We start from the raw sequence: 12,766 nt of genomic DNA, 5'->3' as shown, positions 1-12,766 counted from the left end.
GCAAAAAGGCCTTCCTTTCGTCAGAAAAATAATAATAATAATAACGCGAAGAATTCCTACAGATACAATAGGGCCTTCGCACTGAAGGTGCTCGGGCCCTAATAATAAAAATTCCTGCAAATACAATAGGGCCTTCGCACTGCAAGTGCTCGGGCCCTAATAAATAATAATAATAATAAAAATTCCTGCAAATACAATAGGGCCTTCGCTCTGAAGGTGCTCGGGCCCTAATAATAATAATAAACATCACAGATACAATAGGGTCCTCACACTTTCAGTGCTCGGGCCCTAATTAAAGCTGCAAGCAGCGATGAACGGGCCCTCGCACTCACGTCCACCGCCCCCCATAAGCAAATCAGAAATGACAGCACCCACGACTCTCTATGTCAAACCCTTAAAAAGTTATAGCAGAAAATAGGGACAACCAATCAGAAGAAGGGGTGGGGCTAATTCAGGCCAATGAAGGTCAAGGACTCCATACAGAATCTGATGACACCACCCACTACTCTCTATGTCAAAACATTCAAAAGTTATAGCAGGAAATAGGGACAACCAATCAGAAGAAGGGGCGGGGCTAATTAAAGCCAACGAAGCTTAAGGACTCATTACAGAGTCCTATGACACCACCCACAACTCTCTATATCAAACCATTCAAAAATTATGGAAGAGAAAAGTATTCTAGGGGGCGCTGTTGAACCGTTAGGCCACGCCCATTAATGCAAACCATGAAATGGTGACTTTTGGAGAACTATCAAATATGGACCAATCACATGAAGGGGGGGGCGCGCCTTTTGGCGTCTAGCGTCGCCACGGTAACACTTTTGAAAGAGAAAAGTAATGCGTGGTGTCGCAGGATGTAGATGCACATTTTGATGTATAACACACCTGGGTGCACATTACGGTTCGGGCTGAATTAACTGCCGAAGGAATGGCATAAATTTCGCCAAAATGACACAATTTATTCAAAATGGCCGACATCCTGTTCGGTTTCGGCCATGGCTCCAAGAGACTTTTCTTTAAGTTGTGCCATGATACAGGTGTGTAGCGATTTTCGTGCATGTACGTCAAACCATATTGTGGGGCTTGAGGCACAAATTTTTCAAGGGGGCGCTGTTGAGCCATTTTGCCACGCCCATTAATGCAAACCATGAAATATCAAATTTATCGCCAGGCCTGGCTTGCGTGCCAAATTTGGTGCCTTTTGGGGAACTATCAAATATGGACCAATCAGATGAAGGGGGGGTGCGCTTGTTGGCGTCTAGCGTCGCCACGGTAACACTTTTGAAAGAGAAAAGTAATGCGTGTAGTCGCAGGATGGAGACGCACATTTTGATGTATAACACATCTGGGTTCACGATACGGTTCGGGCTGAATTAACTCTCGAAGGAATGGCATATATTGCTCCAAAATTACGCAATTAATTCAGAATGTTCAAAATGGCCGACTTCCTGTTCGGTTTCGGCCATGGCGCCAAGAGACTTTTCTTTTAGTTGCGACTTGATACAGGTGTGTACCGATTTTCGTTCATGTACGTCAAACCGTATTATGGGGCTTGAGGCACAAAGTTTTTTCAGTTGAACCAATCAGATGAAGGGTGGGTGCGCTTTTTGGCGTCTAGCGCCGCCACGGTAACGCTTTTGAAAGAGAAAAGTAATGCGTGTTGTCACAGGATGGAGACGCACATTTTGATGTATAACACACTTGGGGGCACGTTACGGTTCGGGCTGAATTAACTTTCGAAGGAATGGCATAAATTTCGCCAAAATGACACGACTAATTCAAAATGGCCGACTTCCTGTTCGGTTTCGGGCATGACGCCAAGAGACTTTTCTTTCAGTTGCGCCATGATAGAGGTGTGTACCGATTTTCGTGCATGTACGTCAAACCGTATTGTGGGGCTTGAGGCACAAAGTTTTCCGGGGGGCGCTGTTGAGCCATTTTGCCACGCCCATTAATGTAAACCATTAAATATCAAATTTTTCGCCAGGCCTGACTTGCATGCAAAATTTGGTGACTTTTTGGGGACGTTTAGGGGGGCAAAAAGGCCCTCCTTTCGTCAGAAGAAGAAAGAAAAACAATTCCTACAGATACAATAGGGCCTTCGCACTGAAGGTGCTCGGGCCCTAATTAAAGCTGCAAGCTTTAATTTCGAACAGGCCCTCGAACAGACCCTTGCACCCTTGTGCACGTTCAGGCATGCTGCAGTGGAAGCGCTTGTAAGACTTGCATGTAGATGTGTTCAGGCCTGGACATTTAGTGGATGACACCAGCCACGACTCTCTATACCAAACCATTCAAAAGTTATGTCAGAAATATCAGATAGCAACCAATCAGATGAAGCGGGGCTAATTTGCAGCAATTATATTCAAGGACTCAAAAGTTATGGCAGAAAATAGGATCTATCAAATATCGACCAATCAGAAAAAGGGGCGGGGCTAATTCATGCCAATGAAGGCCAAATACCGAGTTCGATGACACCACCCACGACTCTCTATGTCAAACCATTCAAAAGTTATAGTAGAAAGTAGGGACTATCAAATATTGACAAATCAGAAGAAGGGGCGGGGCTAATTAAGGCCAATGAAGGTCAAGTACTCAATACCGAGTCCGATGACACCACCCAATAGCCTTTATGTCAAACCATTCAAAAGTTATGGCAGAGAATAGGGACTATCAAATATTGAACAATCAGAAGAAGCGGCGGGGCTAAGTTGCAGCAATTATGTTCAAGAACTCAAAACCGAGTCCGATGACACCACCCACAACTCTCTATGTCAAACCATTCAAAAGTTATAGTCGAAAATAGGGACTATCAAATATTGACCAATCAGAAGAAGGGGCGGGGCTAATTAAGGCCAATGAAGGTCAAGTACTCAATACCGAGTCAGAGGACACCACCCATGACTTTATATCACACCATTCAAAAGTTATGGCAGAAAGTAGGAACTATCAAGCGCTGTTGAGCCATTAGGCCACGCCCATTAATAGAAACCATGAAATATCAAATGTATCACCAGCAGCCCCCCGGTCTCGCACTCAAAAGGCACGCAGATTTTTCCCAGTGGCCAACCGCGGTACTGCGGTACTGCGGTACTGCGGTACAACAAAAAATCCCATGGGGCCCAAAAAGCTTTTTTCCCATAGACCGCAATAGTAAAAGAGAAGCCTCTAAAACTGTTCACAGGACACCTCCAGCTGTAATCACCGTGAATTACTAATCTTTGTATTCTATATTTTTAAGTCATGGACTTTATATCCGTCAAATGTTTTCTAACGGCCAAAAAAGGCAAAGAAAAGTCTCTTTCTGGGCGTGACGTCACGGCTGACGTCACAGCTTTGTCCGTGCACTCCATGGATGTATTATATTATTATATATTATATAATTATATTATATTAATACATTAATAATATGTGTAATACTATACATGTAATAATATACATTAATTAATATATTATATTAATACATATTATATTAATACTTGCGTTATTGCCCTGGGGCATGATGGGAGGCCCCAGAGCATCATGGGAGGTGACTCAACTGCGCATGCTCTATGGCCCCCTATGGGCCGAAGTAAACCCGGAAGTCCGGAACTTTTTTCGGCTTATGCGTTAGGTGAACAATTTACATTGAAATGAACGTTACTAATGAGAAAGAAAATGTTTTCATTTCAGTATGTCCTAAAAGCATTTGAAATACAGACACTTTACCTGTACAAACAGAAGCATTACCTGTATATCATTCCTGGATCTCTGGCTTCTGTACGTAGACTCGCTTTTATTTCCTGCTTCTGTAAACAAATGGACGGAGCAAAAAAGGACACATATTTGTATGTTAATAGCTTGCTCACCAACCTCCTCATTTCCTTTTCCCCAGTCTACACTGTCAATTATGTTTATGACTGGAGTTTTTATTTGAGTTTTTTCACACAGCGTCAGCAGCCTGCCATACCATTTATATCAGAAAATCTGAAACTCTTCAGAGTCTGAAACTCTTGTTTTAGACCTATTTTATATTTTCTATCGTGTGATCCACATTTTTTGTTACTATATGTCATCTTTTTGTCACTTAATACAAAGTTTCTTTGTTTAATCATTAGTGAACACCTGATCTGATTAATGTGGAGATACCCTAAATGTATTTGATAAATATTTTAAAGATTTGATTTACCTTTAGTTTCCAAAAAGTATTTTTGTATTATTTCAAACTACTTGTCTAACTGTGATAATTACAGATGTCAAAACAGTCTTTTTTGGATCTTGCAATCAGAAACATGTGGAAATTGTTACCCATTTTGATTATGACATTCTTCAAACGTCCTGAGACTACATGTTCTTTGCCAACAAAGATTCTTCTTACCTTTTTCATAAGATGCGGTCTTCTCCGAGGTCTCACCGACATGCTACATACTGCATTCAACAGTTGTGACTGACAAACCAAGCGTCTAACATGAAATATATTCTGCATGCCACGCCCAAAGTGGGCAGGTTTGATGCTCGAGACACATGCCAGCACAGATGGTATGTCTTGACATACATCAAAGTATCATGAAGCCATATTTGTCTTTTTGACAAAACAGAAATAGGCTACCCCGGATTTTAAAAAAAACAAAAACATTTGCTGAATAAAACAAGTTTACTGCAAAAAGGTCATACGAGGAAAGTTGATGGAAAGTTATATATATTCAGGCTCTACATTTTGTTATGTTTCAGTCTAACTTGAATATACATCTATTGTTCCCACCAATAATCGGCCAGAAAACAAACAAAGAACCGAACCACTGAATGAAGATGCAAACCTATTTCCAGATAGTTAACTGTGTTATGCAATAAATGCAAGCACTGTTTTCTTGTGTTACAGCAGAAGAGCTGTTTTACTGATTGAGTTTCATGGCTGAGCACTTTTATTTTGAAATACAGTTAACAAGAAGCCATTTGAAGTTATTTTTAAAAAAAAAAGACAAAAATAATCAATTTCATTATTGTTAGTCAGCTGTTTAAAGAATATATAACTAAATCAGGTAGGTCCAAGTAAAACAAACCATTATTTAATGATCTATGATGAGTTTCAAATGATGAAGTTTTGTTCTCATCAAACAAAGAATCATTACACTGCTCATCATGAAACCTGTGTGTTGGGTAAACTGCCGTTGAACCTGACAGACAGGTTCAACCTGTCACGATTAGTTAAACTGGCGGACCCAAAAGCAGAACACAACAAAGTCAAAGTCCAAGGGTGTTTATTAAAAAAGGCAGGAAAAAAGCAATCCGGAGGGCAGCGGGATTCTAGTGTGCCGATGAGCAGGCTGAGGCTGAGTGGCAGGTAGGCAGGCAGGCAGGCAAGGCAAACGGCTAGCGGAGATTCTCTGAGGATGAGAAGGACAGGAATCAAAAATCACGAGAAGCATAAAATCTGCACTCACTAACTAAAGTTTCCAAAAATGCAAAACTAGGGAATATACTGGACAGGTAGACTAGAAGCGTTACCACACACTAGGGTTGTGAAACGATCTGGCATCGGCGCCGCAGGATCTCCAAACATTTGTAGACTGGGGATGATTAGCTGACGCCATGCAGGTGAGGAGACGAGGGAACTGGAACCAGGTGTGCCAAGCTGAGAGCTGGAGCCAAGCCTATATGCCCACAGAACACACACAAACAAATAGACAAGACACAGACACTGACAGACTGTGACAGGGCCCCCCCCTCAAGGGACGCCTCCAGGCGGCCCACCAGGCTTGCCCGGGTGACTGCAGTGGAACGCAGAGACGAGGGGAGGGTCCAGGATGAAGCGCACCCAGCACCGCTCTTCAGGGCCGTACCCCTCCCAGTCCACCAAGTACTGCAAGCCCCTGCCACGACGCCGCACATCCAGCAGCCGCCGGACCGTATAGGCAGGGTGGTCATCAATGACACGGGGGGGCGGGGGGGGAACATCAGGCGGAGCCAGGGGACTGGATGACACAGGCTTCAACTGGGAGACATGGAAGGTGGGATGGACCCTCCAGCGAGGAGGCAACCTCAGCTTGACCACTGAAGGATTGATGATGGAAATGATTTCATATGGACCAACATACCGGGGCGAAAGCTTCTTGGAGTCCACCTTCAGGGGGAGGTCTTTGGAGGAAAGCCACACCCGCTGGCCTGGTTGGTACACAGGGGCTCTGGACCGGCGCCGGTCAGCGTATCGCCGATTTCGCTCCACAGAGCCGAGGATTGCCGAACGAGCATCTTTCCACACCTTGCGGCAGCGCCGCATATGAGCCTGGACAGAGGGAACGGAGATGTTGTCCTCCTCCGCTGGGAACAAAGGCGGTTGGTAACCCAGGGACCCCTCGAATGGCGACATTCCCGTGGCCGCACAGGACAGGGAGTTGTGGGCATACTCAACCCAGGCCAAGTGGGTGCTCCAGGAGGAAGGGTTCTTGGAGGCAACACAACGGAGCGCAGCTTCCAGGTCCTGGTTGGCTCGTTCCGTTTGTCCATTAGACTGGGGATGATAACCAGATGTTAAACTGACAGAAGCTCCAAGGGCTTGACAGAAAGCTTTCCAGACCTGTGACACGAACTGCGGTCCTCTGTCCGAAACCAAGTCAGCCGGGATGCCGTGGAGACGGAACACGTGTTGCACCAGGAGGTCAGCTGTTTCCAATGCCGTAGGTAACTTGGGAAGAGCCACGAAATGTGCAGACTTAGAGAACCTGTCCACTATGGTAAGGATAACAGATTTTCCCTGGGACGGAGGGAGCCCGGTTACAAAGTCCAGAGCAATATGGGACCAAGGTCGACTGGGCACAGGCAGTGGACGAAGTAAGCCAGCAGGAGGTTGGTTGGAGGACTTTCCTCGGGCACACACCGAACAGGCAGACACAAAGGCACGAGTGTCGGCCTCCATAGCAGGCCACCAAAAATGGCGCTTTAGTAGGGACAGGGTACGGCCAACCCCTGGGTGGCAGGCAAACCGGGATGTGTGTGCCCAGGACAGGACTTGGGAGCGGACAGGGTCAGGCACAAAAAGGCAATCATCAGGGCCATTACCCGGGTCAGGGTGGTCTCGCTGGGCTCCTCGAACCAATGACTCAATGTCCCAAGTCACTGCAGCCACAATACAGGATGGGGGTATAATGGGCTCCGAACTGGGGCGGTCCTCAGAGGTGAATTGACGGGACAAGGCATCCGGCTTGACGTTGCGGGAGCCTGGGCGGTAGGTCAGCGTGAAGCGAAACCGGCCAAAGAACAGAGCCCACCGGGCCTGACGAGAGTTAAGGCGTTTCGCAGACTGGATATAGGTCAGGTTCTTATGGTCTGTCCAAATGATGAAAGGGTGTTCAGCTCCCTCAAGCCAGTGCCTCCATTCTTCTAGCGCAAGTTTAACAGCAAGTAGCTCCCGATTTCCCACGTCGTAATTGCGTTCGGCGGGCTCGAGACGACAGGAAAAGAACGCACATGGGTGGAGCTTCTGGTCTTTGGCAGATCTTTGAGAAAGGACGGCCCCCACCCCTGACTCAGAGGCATCAACCTCGACGATAAACTGGCGTGAGGGGTCAGGGTGGATGAGGACAGGAGCTGTGGTAAACCGTGTTTTTAGGTCTTTGAAGGCTGCCTCAGCCTCGGTGGTCCAGGTGAAAGGGTTGGCCGGGGAGGTGAGCCTGGTGAGGGGTTCGGCTACACGACTATAGTCCCTGATGAAACGTCTATAGAAATTTGCGAACCCAAGGAAACTCTGGAGACGCTTGACCGAGGTTGGTTGAGGCCAGTCAACGACTGCACGCACCTTTTCAGGGTCTGCCTTCACCTGGCCACTCTCCACGATGAATCCCAGGAATCTAGTAGATGGAACATGGAATTCACATTTCTCCGCCTTTATGTAGAGCTTGTTCTCTAGAAGACGCTGGAGCACCTCTCGGACATGACCCACGTGTTCCTTTAGGTTCCGGGAGAAAATCAGGATGTCGTCCAAGTACACAACGACTGTTCGGTTAAGCAGGTCACGGAGAACGTCGTTGACCAAGGCTTGAAACATAGCTGGGGCATTAGTTAAGCCAAAAGGCATGACAAGGTACTCGAAGTGGCCGAGTGGTGTTTTAAATGCCGTCTTCCATTCGTCTCCAGCTCGGACTCTAATTAAGTGGTAAGCATTTCGGAGATCCAATTTGGAGAAAATGGTGGCGCCTTGTAGGGGCTCGAAGGCAGAGGCAAGTAGAGGTAAAGGGTATTTGTTTTGGACGGTGATGTTATTGAGACCTCTGTAGTCAATACAGGGACGTAAAGAGCCATCTTTCTTGCTCACAAAGAAGAAGCCTGCGCCCACTGGGGAGGATGAGGGTCGAATGATGCCGGCAGCCAATGAGTCATGGATATACTTCTCCATAGCCTCCCTCTCTGGACGAGACAGGTTGTATAACCGGCTGGATGGCAGGGGAGCTCCAGAAAGAAGGTTGATAGCACAGTCATAGGGGCGGTGCGGAGGGAGAGACAAGGCACGTTGCTTACTGAAGGCTTCACTTAAGTCATGGTATGCTGGAGGTACATTGGAAAGGTCTGGTGGCTCGGAGATAATAGGGGAAATGGTACCCTCATTAGGAGAGCGAGCGGACCGCAGACAGGTGGAATGGCAGTGGGGACTCCAGCTCACGACTTTACCCGCGGCCCAGTCAATAAGAGGATTGTGCAAAACCAGCCAGGGCTGACCAAGGACTATGGGAGCGTGTGGGGACGAGATTATGTGGAACTGGATCTGTTCGTGATGATTGCCTGACACCAGGAGGTGCACAGGTTCGGATCGGTGAGTAACTTGAGCGAGGAGGCGACCAGTCAGAGCATTGGCCCTCAGAGGTGAAGGAAGCGGCTCGATGGTTAAGCCCATTTGAGAGGCAACACCCGCATCCAGGAAGTTTTCATCTGCACCAGAATCCACCAGAGCAAACAGGGACAAGGATTGAGATTGCCAACGAAGAGTAGCTGAGAACTGCATTCTGCACAAGGGTTTGGGGGAAGAGACAGCCTGGCTCACCAGAACCCCCACTGTAACTGGGGAGCCTAATCTTTTGGCCGCACGGGACAGGTAGCAAGGAAATGGCCAGGATTGCCACAGTAAAGGCACACCACTGCGCGCCTCCGGCGAGTGTGCTCTTCTGGTGTAAGGCGGGCTCGGCCCACCTGCATGGGCTCCGCATCAGGAGGACTAGGGGTCAAGGCTTGGGACACGGGAGGTCTGACCTCAGCTGGTGGGTCTCTGCTACTGGGAAAAAACCTAGGAAGAATAGGCTCGGCTTGCCACTGGGACATTTGGTCAGAGATGTTGATGGCCGTTGTAATGGCATCATCTAGAGAGAGCTGCCCATGTCTAAGCGCAATTTCCCTCCCAATGGCACGGCTGAGCCCATTTTGAAAAGCTGTGAGTAGGGCTTGGTCGTTCCACCCCGACTCCACAGCAAGGGACCGGAATTCAGATGCTAACTCTCTTACTGAGCGCCTGCCCTGGCGAAGTCTCAGAAGCTGTTGAGCTGCCTGCTGTCCTCGTATGGGGTGGTCATAGACTCGCTTGAGTTCAGTGACAAGGGCAGAAAAGGATTGGACTGCAGGAGAACGCTGCTCATGGAGGGCATTGAAATAACTGAGAGGAGGACCCTCCAGCAGATTAGCAGTATAGGCTATCTTAGCTTCCTCACGACCATAGCGAGACGGTTGAGCTTCAAAGCTCAGCTGAACTTGGGTTAAAAAGTCCCGACAAGTGTTAGGATTGCCAGAGTACTTAGCTGGTGGGGGGATGTGTGGCTCTGCATGAGGAACAGCAGCAGCAGCTGGAGCAGCAGGTCCAGGTGGAGGTGCCTCAGGAGGTGGAGCTTGAGCCTGCGAAGCAATGGTGAGAGCAGTAAGCTGGTTGGAGATCACAGTCATCTGATCAACAAGTCTTTGAAGCAGTGAATCATGGTTGCCTAAAAGCTGTCCCTGATTAGCAACGGCCTCCTTCACCCTACCAAGTTCCGCTGGGTCCATATTAGGCCAGATCGTTCTGTCACGATTAGTTAAACTGGCGGACCCAAAAGCAGAACACAACAAAGTCAAAGTCCAAGGGTGTTTATTAAAAAAGGCAGGAAAAAAGCAATCCGGAGGGCAGCGGGATTCTAGTGTGCCGATGAGCAGGCTGAGGCTGAGTGGCAGGTAAGCAGGCAGGCAGGCAAGGCAAACGGCTGGCGGAGATTCTCTGAGGATGAGAAGGACAGGAATCAAAAATCACGAGAAGCATAAAATCTGCACTCACTAACTAAAGTTTCCAAAAATGCAAAACTAGGGAATATACTGGACAGGTAGACTAGAAGCGTCACCACACACTAGGGTTGTGAAACGATCTGGCATCGGCGCCGCAGGATCTCCAAACATTTGTAGACTGGGGATGATTAGCTGACGCCATGCAGGTGAGGAGACGAGGGAACTGGAACCAGGTGTGCCAAGCTGAGAGCTGGAGCCAAGCCTATATGCCCACAGAACACACACAAACAAATAGACAAGACACAGACACTGACAGACTGTGACACAACCGCGGTTTAACCGTAAATCTGTCATGTGGTTTTCCATGAAAAATCTGGACATTTTAACTGGACGGAGTACATTTACCTTGAATTAAAATCACTGAATTAATAAATTATTTTCATGATGCATCTTTGAAACCCTTCTACATAACAAAACTGTACTTTCAATCTGTAATGACTAATTTAGACAGTTTATGTTAGTAATTTGATTATTTTAGTTTTCCACTTTTTGTAGTTACAAATATTTCCTCAGATGTTGAAAGCAAATAACGTGTTAGAAAAGGTTTAAGATGTAGTGAAACAGTAATTTAACTGATTGTAGTGCAGCAGTTACTCATTTGTAGATGTAAAATCAATTTGTGGTTATTTTAGAGACAGTGTTTTATACCATTTGGATGCTGATAAAAAGGACCGAATGTTTGTGGACTAATCCTTTGTAAGGTTTCATCATAGGAAAAATCTAAACGACTCACAATTTAAATGAATTTTAGATTGTAATCTCTTAGCGGTTTAATGATCTTGATATGACTTTTTTAGGTTATTTATTGAAGCTTCAAGGGGTGAAATCGCATACATGACCACAATGACATATTTGAGCACATGACGTTAGTCTCTTTGTGAAGAGTCACCCATGTTGAATGATAGTCATATACATTTATACATGCTTCTTATTCAGTTATGACCTACAAATGTTAGTTTTAGCCTTCACATTGCAACAAGTGTATGTGCAATATATCCAGGTTACCTTAAGCTCGTAAAACACCACACTGTAGTTTTAACCCAGCGACAGTTAAAGTTGTTACACAGGTGTGACAAGTATACTATCATTCTGTTTTGAGTGTAGCGTAATGCTTTTTTGTTAGGTTTCCTCATAAAGATTTAATTCAAATTCATTGACGTAAAATATATATTTCATCTATCTATATTCAGGGTTGTGCGCGCTAACTCGAATCCGTCCCACCTCCCTTTAGATACCAACCACACACACATTTCTATAGACAATTTAGAATTAATTGATTGTTGGAGGAGACCAGAGGACCTGGAGAAACCTCACACAAACTTGAGGACATGCTAATGTCGCATAGAAAGACCCCAACTGTTATTGAACCAAAGAACCTCCCTGCTGCGAGGGAAACGGTGTTAACCACCAAGTCACCGGGCTGCCCTGTGGTTTGTTTCACTTTTATTTTTCACTTGTTTGTCCACAGTTAACTTATGTTATTAATAACGTTGATGTTAAAACGTAAAATTATTTAACAATGGCCTCTTTTTAACTGTATTTATAATAAATCATACCAGTCCCTAAAATGGATCAGTAAATAGTATTGGTCCTCATTCATCAATTCTTTATACATTTGTGAGAAGATTTGCACAAAACTCACCACCTACTACTAAAAAGCAGCTCCTGATTTATGAATGCCACATAAAACTCAGATTTGTAGAACATATGTATGTGTACCCACATAAATACCAACGGATCACAGGTTGGGGGTGCACTCCGCCACGCAAGGAGGTGGAAAAGTGCGTCCTCAACCTACATGTCTACCTGAGGACACAGCACATGTTTAAAGAGTGTCTGGCTGCACATCAAGTCGTTTTAATCAAGTCACGGATATGTGAGGAAACACAATTTGGGGGGAACATGTGACACACCCATGGAGTTTGTTGAGGAATTTATCAAAATCAGTTCATAAGTCCGCTCGTGGTATAGTGAGTTTTTATTCAGCCGGCGGTGAGCACGTCTACACAGACCAGGGTCTGGTTGAAATGCTGACCCAGATTGATTTGGCCACAGGGTTTTAATACAAAAGTTCAATCAACAAAGACAGGAATAAACAAGCCAAGTGAGAGACAGTCAGGTGTGATCTTTCAGTTTTGGGACTACCCCTGAGGGATCAGGAAGTCCATATAGTATGGTCCTCGTCTCTGCAGGGGCTGGAAGTCAAAGCCACTCCCACGGTGCCTTTCTCAGCAGGGATGCAAGACGCTGGAACTTGGGTGACAATGTGTCTAGATCATTGAATGAGACTGGAGCCGCTTGCAAATCCTCGTCACGGATATGTGAGGAAACACAATTTGGGGGAACATGTGACACACCCATGGAGTTGCATGCACATTGACAGAGCTCCTGACACATACTGTAGCTCACTTTTTTCAAAGATTAAACTTGTTTTGATAGAATGTGCTGTTTCATTGTGGTCAGTTTACTGTTGTAAATGTCTTCAGCACATAAGCTA

The 12,766-nt window shown here is 46.0% G+C and overlaps 1 protein-coding gene across 1 annotated transcript in view; it reads right to left on the bottom strand.

The window, feature by feature from the left end:
* The window catches only part of LOC133420290 (carbohydrate sulfotransferase 12-like), a 58,637-nt gene extending 54,221 nt beyond the window's left edge, over positions 1–4,416 (bottom strand). Inside the window, exons 1-2 of the mRNA XM_061709948.1 lie at positions 4,358–4,416; positions 3,730–3,788 (exon numbers count right to left, since the gene is read on the bottom strand). The gene's annotated coding sequence lies outside the window, so the exon portion shown is untranslated. The remainder of the gene's footprint in view (positions 1–3,729; positions 3,789–4,357) is intronic.
* Positions 4,417–12,766: the final 8,350 nt, after the last annotated feature.

The sequence above is a fragment of the Cololabis saira genome, chromosome 20 (genome assembly GCF_033807715.1).
Source record: "Cololabis saira isolate AMF1-May2022 chromosome 20, fColSai1.1, whole genome shotgun sequence".
NCBI lineage: Eukaryota > Metazoa > Chordata > Actinopteri > Beloniformes > Belonidae > Cololabis > Cololabis saira.
Note: the sequence above shows the minus strand (reverse complement) of the source record. Positions and strands in the feature narration are given on the sequence as shown.